Here is a 14,212-nt window from a genome sequence, read left to right on the forward strand (position 1 = left end):
AAATTTCAGGAATTTCCTCCTCTTGAATAAATCAAATGAATGAACTACAATACTAATGACCTCAGAAGTAGTTATAATATATAACAACGACCAAGGAGCAAGCAAATAACCAGTTGTTTAAACAGAAATAAAGCTGAGTACAAGTGTCACAGAATAAGTAAGTAAATAAATAAATAAGGTAAGGTGGTGGAAAGGAAGCTGGTGGGATGATGAGGATGACAGCACTAAGGGCATATATGCCTGACACTTACTAGCTTTCACTGGCTGCCTGCTACCACAAAAAAAAAAAAAAAAAGCAAGCATTTAATCACAACTGCAGAACCTTGCAGAAAGAAAAAAAGTAAATGAAACACAAGCAAAATAAACAAGATTATTTTAAATTCACAGTAACAGCAAGATCATTCAGGAAAAGGAAGAACTCAGATATTGATATTGTGCAAGCAACAACCACTACAATTCAGGAATCATTTCGGATTTTACCGATCATTTCAGAAATGTCCATTACTTTTATATTCAGACCACAAGATAAAACACAAATTATGGAGTAAAAGGGGAGGTAGGAATGAAAGCCAAAGAGTATTGTCCTGCCCTATAAGATTAAAGTAATTTTGACAGAAATCACCATTTCAATATATTTATCTCTTAGAGCACAAGATTTAGAAATCTACTAGGAAGATATTTCCCATCTGTCATCACTGACAAGTCAGAAAGAAATAAAGAAGAATATAATAACACCTGCTTTCTCAAAAATGCATTTCAACTGAGTAAATTAAACAGCATTACACATGAAGGGAGGGTGTCACCCAGCCTCCATTCTATGTATGCATTTCAAGATAAAAATAACAGGTTTGCACTATCATTAATCGGAGGAGAAATCAGGCATAGCAACATTCGCGACAACTAAATTATATTGAAACCAATTACAGATATATGATAGTGGAAGTCTGCAACATTAAGAGTGCAGATAAGATCTCTACATATAAAGAGAAATCACAGAATAAATCTTGAAGTTTTTGTTTTAAGAAACCAAAACTTCAGTTTTTCTTCTCCAGACTTCTGTGGTTAAAAGGACAAGTGAGCATGACAGTAAAGACAGAAATAAGAGTTCTCTGTATTTCCAAGGAGTCTGAGGCATGGGAGAGACAAGGGACTGATCTGCATCCTTCTCTCACTCCTAGTTCCCTGCTGCAAAACACTATTGCCAGATGAAGCAGGAAAAGCTTTTGCATGCCTAAATAAAGATATTGCTATCAGAGACAAAAGTCAAAGTAGACGTTTCAGTTCTAATCTTCCCATATTCACCATATACATTCTGAGTGCAGGTCTCCTATAGCTTTACCTGATATGCAGCTGTTCAGATCCACATTCAGGTCCATTGGCTTCTGGTTCCTAGAGGACATACTGACAGTGCTACTGACACTCTCTTTTGCCAAAAAAAAAAAAAAAAAAAAAAAAAAAAGTTATAAGTGAAACAAAACAAAGCTGCTGAATACAAGAGAAGGTACCTGGTAGTAATAGCTTCTATTACTGGATCTTGCACTGACCCACAGCCTGACAACAGGTGGGTGATATAGCCTCACTGTGTCCTGAAAACAAAGGAAATCCCCAACCTCCCGATATTCTCTGACACTGAATGAGAATCACAAACAATTTTTTTGAAGTACAAGGGCCCAAATATTTCTGACATAGACAATTCATGCAAAAGAGCATTACAAGAGAATGTATCCCTCTTATAATTGCATAGCTAAAAATATTGTTGTAAATAGAGACTGGAGGTGAAATTAAATAGCATCTGTGGGCTAAAATTAAATTGTGCCAAAAGAACTTACATTACCAAATTCAGAATATTTTCTCCGTATCAACATTTACTTTCTTTTTTTTTTTTTTTTTTCCTCTTTTTCTTTCTTACTGTTGCAAAACAACTTTAGATTTTAGAGGTACTGTCATTTCATCATGGTAATTAATACAATTTTCTATCAGGCCAAACTAAGGGCCTTTTTTCTGAGATTAACATATGTGCCTGTTACTCACAGGCTTTTGTCCCCCCTCACCTCTTCTGGGGACAAAATCCGTCACCATGTGCCTTTCAAATGTGCAGACAGTGATAAACATAGATGACTAACCAAATAACTAGAGCAGATATTATGCCCTTGTAAAGCAGTTAGGCCGAACAGATGTGCAGAAGTACTGGATGATCTTAACCATTTGGGATTAATTTTATTTTTATTTTAAGTATGGAAACAAGATTGATTTCTTACATACCACACTAGGTTAAAGAAAATAAAATAATAATATAAAAATATATACATATGTATTAAGCAAGAAAACAGTTCAGGAAACTGAAAACAAACAACAACAACAACAAAAAAAGTAAAAACTTGCCTGTAAATTCACTGATTTTTAAATGAATGATTATTTATATTTTTGATTTTTTTTTTTTTTAATTTGACATCACTTATAAATTGTATAATTTGCAGAGGAAAGACTATCTGATTGATATGTCCAGAAATTATGGCTCAGATATCTGACTGACATCAGTATAACTCCAAACATTTCAAAAGTCTAAATTCAGATCCAGTTCCTACAAGGATTAAATCTCTTTGATGGATCCCTTTAGCAGTACTTCCAACTTCTGTTTCATGAACCAATGTAAGAAATGAGATAGCTCTGATTATGTGCAAGGGAAATGGAGTTGGGCAAAGACATGCAAAGGAACCAGACAGATAGACATAGTCTGACATAGTTAACTAAAAATAAACTGGTATTAATAAAAGTGAAAATAATCAGAAGATCCATACATGTACATATTTTTAATATTTATTAATGTTCTCTAGCAACACATTAACTCTCTTCTTTAATTGTATTAATACTTTGTCTTGACTGAAAGACAAAAGTGCTTCTTTGACAGACCGAAAGGGTTTTCTATTCTAATTCATTTCTATTCTAATTCAGAGAGCATCCACTTAATCTCTGCTGAACTCTTTCAGCTTCACTGACTGGGGACCATGCGTGAAGCCCTGGTGCTGAGTGGTAAACCCTGAAACTCAAAGATTTCCTGTGCTTTGTTGCTGTGTCCATAAAAGCAAGAGAAGCTTTTCTCTCTTGGTGCCTACTCTTATAGGTGAGATCTCATCGCTCTTTCAATGGGAGCAGAATAGTAGTGAAGAAAAGCAAGCATGACTGGGGCTCAATTTGCATGACCTTTAATTTTTGCTCTCAGTGACCCACGTATATCTTTTTCCCGTAACTGACAAAAAAAAAAAAAAAAAAAAAAGAGAGAGAAATAATATCCGTGGGCTATGTGACTTTCTCCCCAGATACAACCATTAGCCCAGCAAAAATACATTTACTCCCTTAGGCAAGTTCACCCATGAAGAAACTGTTTACACGTTCCTGGACCCTAGTGATACAAGATCTTTTTCAACACTAAGGGGAGAATAGCAATAAATTATTTTTTAGTTAAATCTTAAACTAACACACTGAAACGATGGCTGATGAACAACAATGTAACTCCTATACTATCTGTCCTTCTTGTGAGTCAGTCTCCAGTCTCTGCTGTGGAGAAATCACCTGCAGAGCAGCCAACTTCAAGAGATTTTGGGGAAGAAACGAAGCAGGAGTGCATTTCTGAACATCACTGAACTGAGTTTCTGAGCCTTGCAGCTTTGTTATCATTTGTGCACTGAAAAAAACAACAACAACAACAACAAAAAACAAACAACAACAACAACAACAAAAAAAAACAGTTTTATAATTACCACTGGTATTTCAGAACAACCACCTTCACTTGCAGACAACTACACAGCTTCCCTTCGTATCTTGCTTTTTTACATTGCTCCTATGTTGTGGTTTGTTCTTTTAAATGTTTCTCTCTTGATGGGAACATCTTTGATGCCAGACTCTCCATCCTACCAAGCTTCTGTACCTTGAGAAATCACAAACAGTAATTTCTTACTTTAACTGTTTCTTATTAACATAGTTGGATACAGTTCCCAGTTCCATATAATAAAGTTTTCTTACATACTATTGCGCACATCAGAGGGAGCATTTTTATCATAGTTAAGAAGTCATGATAGCCAAATTACTTCAGACTGTGTTGTGTCAACTACAGTAAATTTAACTCCTGCCTACAAAGCCAAAGTAACAGGGCTAAAAAGGATTGTCAGCTGTTTCTGATATGAAACCCTGGCACTGCTAAGTAAAAGGTCTGCTTTTACCTCTTACCTTCTCCACTTGCCTTTCATTTCATCTCTTCATATACCCTCTGTCATCATCTTGCTGAAGTTTTGTTTTAAGCTTGATTTTTAAAATGGGCCCCAGGATATTTCTGTGAAAATGAGAGTTAGTTAAAAGGCGTGAGATACCTATCAGTAGAGGCAATGCTTTCAGAAAGGCCATCCAGTATGATTTGTTGGGCTGGACGAATGCAATTTCATCTCTGTGCCAATAATGTCAGAAAAGCCACATGGGAGCAGTCGAGTTCCTGCCCCCCAAGGATGCAGTTATTACTACTGCTCCAAGATCATCAGCCCTTTCTGTGGAGTTGACAAGATAAAGCCAAAGACAAAGAAAACAAAAGCCCCTAAAACAGCAGTTCTTTGGATAGGTGAAGTATTTCCCCACCCACCTGGTGGCAGAAGCCTGTTTCACTGGGCTCTCAGCTGTCCTGGGGAGGTGAGAGTAAGGGATGTTGTGGGGGAAGACAGCACAGAGAGGCAGTGGTTAGGAGTCAGCCCCAAGATTTTGTGCCTGTGTGGGACCAAGCAATCTGCAGCATCTGTGTCAGATCTGTCCCACACATCAGGGAGGCCAAGGCTGCTCCTTGGAGTAAGTCAGAGCTTCACAGCAACCCTTCTGTAACGCGGCTGTGTCACACAGGCTGCCCTGCACTGGTGATTAATGTTCAGTTTGGATGTGCTGGAAGGCTTTAACTTTGTACCACGCCTCACCAAGCACCCAAGAGGTGATTAAGCAGCACTGGCACACAGTCTGTCATGCCTTACTGATTAATTGCAAGGACAAACCTACAACTTCATTGTTCCCATTGTATTGTTATTTCTTTCTTTTCCTACACTGCTGCTTCTGGGGGTGTGATATACAACAACTTGATTTCATAAAGAGGGCACACTGTTTATCATGTGAACACCATGAACTACATACATCAACATTGCTCATAAGAGAAAACATAGCAGCGAAATGCTTTTTTAAACAACATCATCATTCCTTGCAGCTTCGCTACTTGACAGCTACTATTATTTTATAAGGGAGGTGGCTGGCAGATAGAAACTTACATTTATATTATTTGTGATGGCAATAAGCTTCAGTCCTTTCCTCATTACTTTGTCATTCTCAATTCACCTTGCTATTTCTCAAAGAGTAGATTTTTCATCACACCAAAGAACCTATCCAAAGACACATAACTAGAGCACCTGGACAAGTCAATGCACTGCCTGCTCAATTTCTCAGAGAAAAATTGTGGACAGAATTGTGAAAAGTATGTCATGATGACAGCACCCCAATGGGTCCCTTCAGAAGTTAGAATAGAAGATAGTACAAAGCATTCACCCTTTGAAAATCCTTTGCTGTTTAGGAGTCTACAGGGCCAGACTGCCTCAGCACAAGTACTCCTGGCCAATTTTTGTAACTTCAGCAGCATTTCTTTCTCTCTGCCTTTCTCTCTCTCTCCCTCTCTCTCTCTCTCTCTCTCTCTTTCCTTTGTCTTTTTGAATTTTAAAGAAGGGGAAAAAAAAAAAAAAAGCTAGGTTGCTTGCAACTTTGAATACAAAACTGCCTGCTTTGTGAAATTTCTGACCAGCTGGCTTTATGACCAGAAATCTCTTTCTGTAAGTTTAAAGTATATGTCATGTACATAATTCATTAGGTCTTGGATACCAGGCATTTGGAAAATGTAATTTAAAAATCGATATGGGCTTTGGAATGTTAAGACAATTAACATTATATTGCTGAGTTATCCCTGTCTATTTTATACAAGATTGATCATTATAATTTTTTATGCTTAAATTAGTCAGATAGAGCAAATTACTTTTATTATAATGGGCACTCCATATGCTTCATTCAGCTTGCATCTCTAATAGCTGTATAATGCACCTTCTGTTTATCTAAACCTAAAAACAGAATGTATTTTTTGCAATGCTTTCAGATTTGTGTCTGAAGAAAAATGATTATTTTTCAAATACTTCAAGAACAGGACAGAACTCTATTGATCATAGAGAATAATATTTTCCTTCTTTTTTTTTTTTAATTTCCTTTAAAAATGATCATTTTAAAGCAGAAAATAATGTATTTGGCAAAAATTAAGCTGACAACCTAACATTGAAACATATTTACAGGTTTAGAGTCAATTCAAACTGCAGTTTCCATAATAACTTGAGAAGCCAAGGAGAAAATGGGGACTGAAAGTACCAGACAAAAAACTAATTTTTATATAAATTTTTCTTTGTAGCTTCCTTCATTTTGTGTTCTATTTTCCAGAAGGAAGTTGAAGAAATTATTTACTGAAAATAATTTATGTTTCTCAATTAGAGGCTTTATTCAAAATTAAATATCTTACGTACAGGTAATATCTCATGTTTATTCTCTTTCTTATTCCTTATTCAAAAATCTATTGAAAGTGATTCCATTAAAGCTCTTGTTAAAAAAAGTCAAACATCTTCCCAGAGTACTGGACAAAAAGTTTCAAAAAAAAAAAATCTAGTAATACAATGAAATTTCTGGGGTCAATGAGTTTCTCAGACAGTAGATAAGGATTCGTAGATGCTGAGACCAAAATGGAAATTTTGGCTGCAGCACAGGTAATTGCACTCACACTAATTTTTCTTCACCCACTTTAGGAATAACAGTAGTAAAGATGTCTCAGAATATCATACACAAACTCCCAGGTCACAAATTGTGGACACTAGCTGGAAAGATAAACTGGCAGAGTAAGTAACAACACAGAGCTGCAACTCAGATTATTTAAGGTACCAGTCCTAAAAGCTTCCTGGAGGGTCCTGAGAACCTCTCTGCAAATGAGTGTTGTAACTCAGCTACTGGTTTTACCCTTTTTTTTTGGATTTGTACCAAGATTAAATTCTAAGGATCAGAAAACAATTGAATATTTATATACATTAATAAATAAATAAATAAATACAATAATAATATGGCACCTGTTTTAGCACTTCTAGCACTTATAAATTATTAACTGAGAAATGTGACATTATCAAGAACAAAATACTGTACAGTTCTGAATTTATTTTTACTGTAGTTGTATTGATAGTAGATCTAGAACCCTTATGACTTTTTTCAGTAGAAGATGTTCAAGGGCAATCCAAAGAATTGTTTGTTTAGAATGGTAAACTCAAATTTTAGTGAGTTTAAAATACAAAACTGAATATGCTATATCCCTGGTTTTGATTTCTGTAGAGAGCTGAAGTACCTTCCAAATCCATCCACTACTAGTTAGATATTAAATAGCTTTTGGCTTAAATTCATTCAATTTTCTTTCAATAGTCTCATTTCTCTAAGGTCCCCAAGCATATCAGCTTCCACAATTACATCTTTCCATTTGGAAATCTTGGGTTTGGTAAATTTAAAAGCTCTGATGAGTACATTAGAAGTTGCAGTGCTGTTGCTGCCAGAAAATACTGCATCTCCAAGCAGGTTGCCAGACATCCAGAGATCCCAAGAAAATAGCCACTGTAACTGTTTAAATTGTACATTGCATACAAAAGAATTCAGCATATCCATTCCAATTTGGTATATATCCATATACATGGACCAAGTGGTCCATGGATATTCTAGATGAATCAATCATTTTTACTGCATCTGCACCTACAGGTAATCTTAATAGATACACAAAGCACGGATACATATTGTTCATTTCACAACCCATATCACTGCTTTTGCCTTGCCTGGAAATAATAAGTAAGACAAGTTGAATAAAAGCCAATAAGAATAAAAGCAAAACTAAATTTCCAAACATGAAAGTAGTCACTTTCTAAAGTACAACATTATTTCCTTAAAACATTAAAATCATTACATTACTAAAAGTGCATACATATTTTGTATTACCACTAATATCAGTAACGTTCCCAATTTATATCAAATATCTATTTATGTTCTCAAAAAGTCTGTTTTCATTCCATCTCTCTCACTCTTTGCTCTTTGAAAGATTGAAAGTAGAAAAATAATGAATACACAGGTCCTGACAATTTATTTCAGTTTTCAGGTATGTATTACTTCACAGGGAGGGTGGTGGGTGCTGGGTGGAATTGTGAAAGCCCTACAGTTTCCCTCTGTCAGCTGCAGCTATTTCCAATAATAACACTTTTGGAAAAGCTCAGCAAAGTAACAATATTTATGCAACACGAAGCATGTGTTCTCAGTCTCAGAGCAGGTTCAGAAAGCATAACAGCATAATATTGACTAAAAATGAAATAGGACACAGTCCTCTTAGGACTAGGGAGAGTTTCCCAATATTTCTGAACCTGTAAGCTTATGCCTACAACACTTTATCAAACAAATACAGTATGACAAGTCTTGCAGTGAGTTTTCAGCTAGTTTTGAAACTGAAGAAACCAAGGCAATTTAGATATGCAATCTCCTTTTTATTTATATCAATAAAACTTGATATCCACTATCAAAGAAACCTTTCTAACTGCATTATAAAGCTTTCATATGCAATCACATTTTGAATATTAAACAACACACAAAATTCCAGCAGTGGCATTACAGGAGCTACGTGCAAAATATAGGAAGCATCAGCAGCTGCTGAAAGGACAACGTAGGATCATAGGAACAGACCATCACAACTGCACAAAAACCTGAACTCAGTGCTAAATAAGATAATATGTTAAATGAATATTATTTCAAGTAACAGATTAACTACTTTCCTTTTGGTATTTACCCAGTTTGAAGAAGTTAAGAAAAAGTTTACAGGCACACCAGTTGTTTTAAAACAATAAATTAGTAATTAATTATCACATTTAATTGACATTTTGATTTCTTCTTTTCCTTGAGATAATGGCAAAGATTTCAAGAGACAATGAGCTTTAAATCTAATTTCTGTACCGAATAACCCAGTATTCTTTCTAACATTGGTGCATACTAGAGGTCAGAGTAAAAGTCTTCATTTGGACCAACATTATTATCATGGGCTACTCATTTCTCATAGTACTTCTGGGATTTCAAGTTTGCCACCAGACACATTAGAAAAAAAAAATGATACTAATTTACAAGATCCAAAAGAAACAGGCAAAAATTCCTGGTGATATCTTCTCAACAATTAATTTGCATTGTTATCAGTCATTGTGCTGAGAGATTGACAGATAAAATGCTAAGACCTCAAAAACTTGTGTCATCCTCTCATGCAGCATTCTCTTGAGGTCATTTCTCATCCCACAGCACTGGAAATTGTTCTGTGACCAACACACCTGTGACACCTCCTAACCATTCCTTGCAATGCTGTCAGAAGTCTTCCCCTATGCCAAGGCCAACCATTCCTTTAAGACGAACATCCTACCCATATGCAAACAAATCAAAGGGCTATTGTGTCAGTTGTGCCTTGTCCCTAATCATGGACACATATCATGCACTTTTTCTTCTTTCAGAGATTCTTTTTCTGACAGACCAAAAGAACAGCTCATTTTCCCAGCAGCTTCTAGATTCTACTCCAAGCATGAGTTATTCATACTAACAATACTTCACAAATTTCACTTGCTTACAATGTACCCATGAGAGTTATCATCCTAGTGCACTGGAAGGAGTGCACACAGATGGAAACAATTTCAAACTTGGATTTGCTTCCTGGACTTACCAACCAAAACATTATTTTTATGCTCAAAAGGTCATATTTTCTATTAGTGAAAACTTCCAAACGAGGCTTAAAAAATCCTTCCTTGGGTGTGAAAGAAATCTCTAGTACAGATTCTGCCAGGGACTCCAAATACATTTCTTTACTCAAATAACTGAAATCCTAAGAGGGCTCTCCAACATCCATTCAAAGTTTCAGCCATTATAGAATCAAATTTTTGCCTGGGCCTGACTCAAACATCCCAGCCCCAAACATTATCCACATTAGCAAACAGACCCTACACAATGAGTCATATCCTGTGCATAGCAGGGATTCCTTGGCTTCACATACATACAGACCTTCTAATTACAGGCTGTCATTATTTGGTCAACACTGCCCAGAATTTCCAATAGCAATTTCCCAAATTACTAGAGACATGGAATCCCCCTCTTAATTACAGCACCAGTTGCTAAAGAGCTTGCACCCTTGAGGAGTGTACAGATGTCTTACTGTGCCCACGTTTTGTTCCAGTATTTTTAATAAACATTCACACAGTGTCTTCCATATAATTGAGTTTAGATGAATGTGATTATGGTATTAATTATGAAAGGTAAGATAACAGGTTAGGAAGCCTAATTAACTCATCAAACTTCAGGTCTAGTCTACAGCAAATTGGCTGCATCTCTTAAAATTAAAACCTACTGTAGATTGATGCAATAATTGTAAGACTTTGTTTACGTGAGACCTGAAATTAATTGTGACAAAACTTCCTGATCACTGCAAACAGCAGATCCCCAGCAGAACACCTCAAAACTACTGTCACAATTGGTCTGTCGAATAAGCCGTAGATGTAAAAGGTCTTTAAAATGGAAATGAGATGCAAGCAAATTAAAAATAAATATAATGTGACAAATCAATTCCATGGTCACCATAGCAACTTCCATATCATTAAGCATGAATTATGTGACAGAACAATTAAATATTGCATTCATTATAGTCATTCAATGTATTTTATGCTGAATTGTGACCATATTACTTCACCAGAAAGTTTTAATGAAAATGGATTCTAAAAAATAATTTAAAATTTTGGAAAGGTAAACAGGATTAATTGCCAGAGGAAAAAAGTTGGATCAGTGTAAAATGATTTTAGGGTACATGCTATAGCAGCTAACTAATATCTAGTTCTGAAACAAACAAACAAAAAAGACAGAAATTTAAAAACAATCAGAGACCTTATTCTTCTCTCCTTTTCCTCCATCAGCAAGTTGAACAATTACAATTGTAAAATAATAATAATGCCATATGTAAGCTAAACTGTTTGTATATAGGCTATCTGCTTATAAGACACCAAAAAAGTGTCATAAAAAAATGGTCATTTTTCCCCTTGAAGCTCTGGCTGGAGTTGTGTGTAGTGACATGCATATTTGACTGATTTTTATCCATGGTCTTTCCATTTTATCAAAAGTCCTTTATGAATTTCTCGTGCAAGAGGCAGACACTATTTTAGGCATGAAACTAACACTAGATATAGTAACAAAATGGCCTTTCGGGTGTCTGAAGATTTCTGATGAATATTAAAAGACCAGATTAGTCCCTATGATCCTAATGTAACACTGGGAACTAGTGAGAATTAACCCTCTAGATTAGAGAGTTACCCTTTCTCTAAGTACAGGACAGGAATTTCTGTGCATGGACTAACCTCTCTTCCTGGATATCCAACCTGATTGACCCATCATCTTGTTTTTAACTATTTCTTTTCTTCAAACTTAATATTTGTCTAGTATTTATATATTAAAATCAATATTAATTATCTAGCACTCCATTTTTTTCAACTCTTCTGGAATCAAATCAGGAAGGATTACTGGTTAAAACAAGTCCAGCTTAGCAAGGTTTCCTCCTATTTTTTCTACAGTTCCTAGCCCCTGATTTATTGCATTTAACATGAGCACCACCTTTATTTTATTTAATATACAGTTCTCATATGAACCTGGCTTTGTCTTCCAAAAAGGCTGCACACTTGCTGGACAGTTAAAGAGTTTAAAATTTAAAAAAAAAAAAAGTAATTACAACAACTTTACAACTAGCTTGTCTTGTCATTTTCAAGACTACATCTTTTAAAATATGTAAAAAGCATATACATCTAAATATCTGAATACTTAGGAAGTGCTTATTTTCAAAGCATTATTCACAATTTTTCCTCAATAAATAGTCTATCCAAAATGATTGACATCTATTGTTTTCAGCTTTAGATGAGCAGGGTTAAAATTCCAAATACATATATCATTTGTTTGGATTTTGTTCTGTTTACCAAAGCCATGTGAGGTCAAGTCTTGATGATTTCTGTTTACTTATCTGTTATTCTCTGTTCTGAAATCAATTTCTCCTTATCTGTTAAGATCAGGTCTCCAAAGCTTTATGCTGTGTTGGGTGCAAAATGAAAACAGAAAGTGAGTTTTAGAGCACTTAAAAATGTCAAGCACGCTTTGTTATTAGCTGTACAAAATTTCTAACATTATCACCTGAAGAGAAGCCCTGTAGTTATGAAGCTTTTCTTCCTCTCACTCATTTTTAATCTGTGATTATCAAGCAGACTGGAGGCCTGGAGCACTATCTAAATTATAATTCATCTTGCATATTATCTGTTATGACATTTTTCCATAAGCAATTAAAGATTGTTTATGCTTCTGACTTGTCAGTTCCTTGAACGTGGTAATGTCTTTCTTGGTTTTGGAAGAATATATATCCTTCCTAAAAGTATTGCACAAATAATTTTTTTTTTTTTTAGCATTTCAGTCCTGTTAGCCATCAAACACGACCGTGATAACACCAAAGTTAGAATTTTGTTTAAAAATTTAAAATTACCATGTATTTCATTTTAAATACGGACTCCTAGTACTTCTGTACCAGCTATTACCATAAATAAATAAATAAAATCTACTTGCATTTTTTCATGTAAGACTTTTAAATCCCCACTTCATGATATTTTACTGCTCACTATGTTCCCTCCTCCAGTATAGATATGCATCATTCATTAAAAAATAGAATAACATACACTAACACATTGGCTTTCTTGATACAGAGACCACACTGAAGGAACAGCACCTCTCTGAAGAGCCAGCATACAGCACCATTTCCCAAAGCCACTCAACCTCATGATCCACCCATCTACGTGCTCCTGTAAAAGCTTGCCCTCTGCCTTTCACCTGCTCAAAAACACACAAAACTTCCAGGAGCAGTTTTAAGCTGACCTCAGGAACCTGACCTGATGTTTCCACCATCCCTCTAAACCTGTTTCTGACCAGGAAACAGGTGGGAGGAAAACATTTGGAAAAGCCACATCATGCCACACACTGCAGCTGCAACAGTGCATCCTTCACCTTGACTTCCCCATGAATTTTAGGAAGTTTTCTCATTTGGATGTCCTAAACTTACCTTGAAATTCTTTCTGTAGGTATAATGCTGTGGGCAATGAGCTTGCCTGGAGCAGTGTCTATAAGAGCTCTTGTTACGGCAACACGCCTCTGTGCCACACTACAAATAGCCTTCAGCCCAGTATGTGTTACAGGGATTATTAGGTATCATGCAGATATGGTACTGTGATAAAGCATGCTAAAAGACAGAACTACAGAAAACATATATTTTCTTTCATTTATACATTAATCTTGGTGCACAAAATAGTTGTTTTGTCTATTCTAGAAATAATAAGTGTGAAACATGATAAAATTATTATATATTTATCTGTATGCAGAACTCCAGTTAAATTTGATCCCTGCCAAGAAGATGCTGGAAAAAATAATTTTCACCAAGTATCCCAAATTGTGCGTTTCTTTTTTTTTTTTTTTTTTAACTGTAAAAAAGTAAGCAATACCATACTTCTTCAGAGCCTGACTATACAGATAATAATAAGGAACCTCTGTTATAGCATACCTCTTCATTCTGCAGAGGTTGAACAATTCTTCCTTTCTTCAGGAATACCTATTTTGATATTAGTAGCTAACCTCATGATACCAACATAAGGAAAGTGGGGGACACTTTGTTTTCTGCTTTATAGTGAAAATTAAGCTACCATGGAGAGATTGCCACATTTTTGCAGACCAAGATCTTACTAAAGCTTTCCAAATCTTTTGGATGACATCATACACTGAAAAGAAATTACAGATTTGTACTCTACAGTGTTTCTCACACACCTTTTATTCAACACTTTGCAGGCATTTTTCTAACACCTAGACAGCAGAATCCACAGCTATCTAAAACAGCCCCAGAAACCTAGTGTTACTGGGTTTTGCCATAATCCTTTGAAAAACCTAATTTGAATAATCCATGGATGTAAAAGCATTATGTCTTTTCTCTTTCATAGTCTCAACAATAATTCTTTACCATGTGTTTTTTATATTTAATTCAGAAGACATTATGAAAACCTAT

General features: G+C 35.4%; 1 long non-coding RNA gene across 1 annotated transcript; it reads right to left on the reverse strand.

The window, feature by feature from the left end:
• Positions 1-1,225: 1,225 nt before the first annotated feature.
• LOC106019892 (uncharacterized) lies at positions 1,226-4,729 on the reverse strand. The gene is made up of 4 exons (XR_002406150.4): positions 4,628-4,729; positions 4,225-4,327; positions 3,759-3,925; positions 1,226-1,423 (listed from the first exon to the last, which is right to left on the reverse strand). It is a non-coding gene; the product is annotated as an uncharacterized lncRNA (long non-coding RNA).
• Positions 4,730-14,212: the final 9,483 nt, after the last annotated feature.

This window comes from Anas platyrhynchos, chromosome 2 (genome assembly GCF_047663525.1).
Source record: "Anas platyrhynchos isolate ZD024472 breed Pekin duck chromosome 2, IASCAAS_PekinDuck_T2T, whole genome shotgun sequence".
NCBI lineage: Eukaryota > Metazoa > Chordata > Aves > Anseriformes > Anatidae > Anas > Anas platyrhynchos.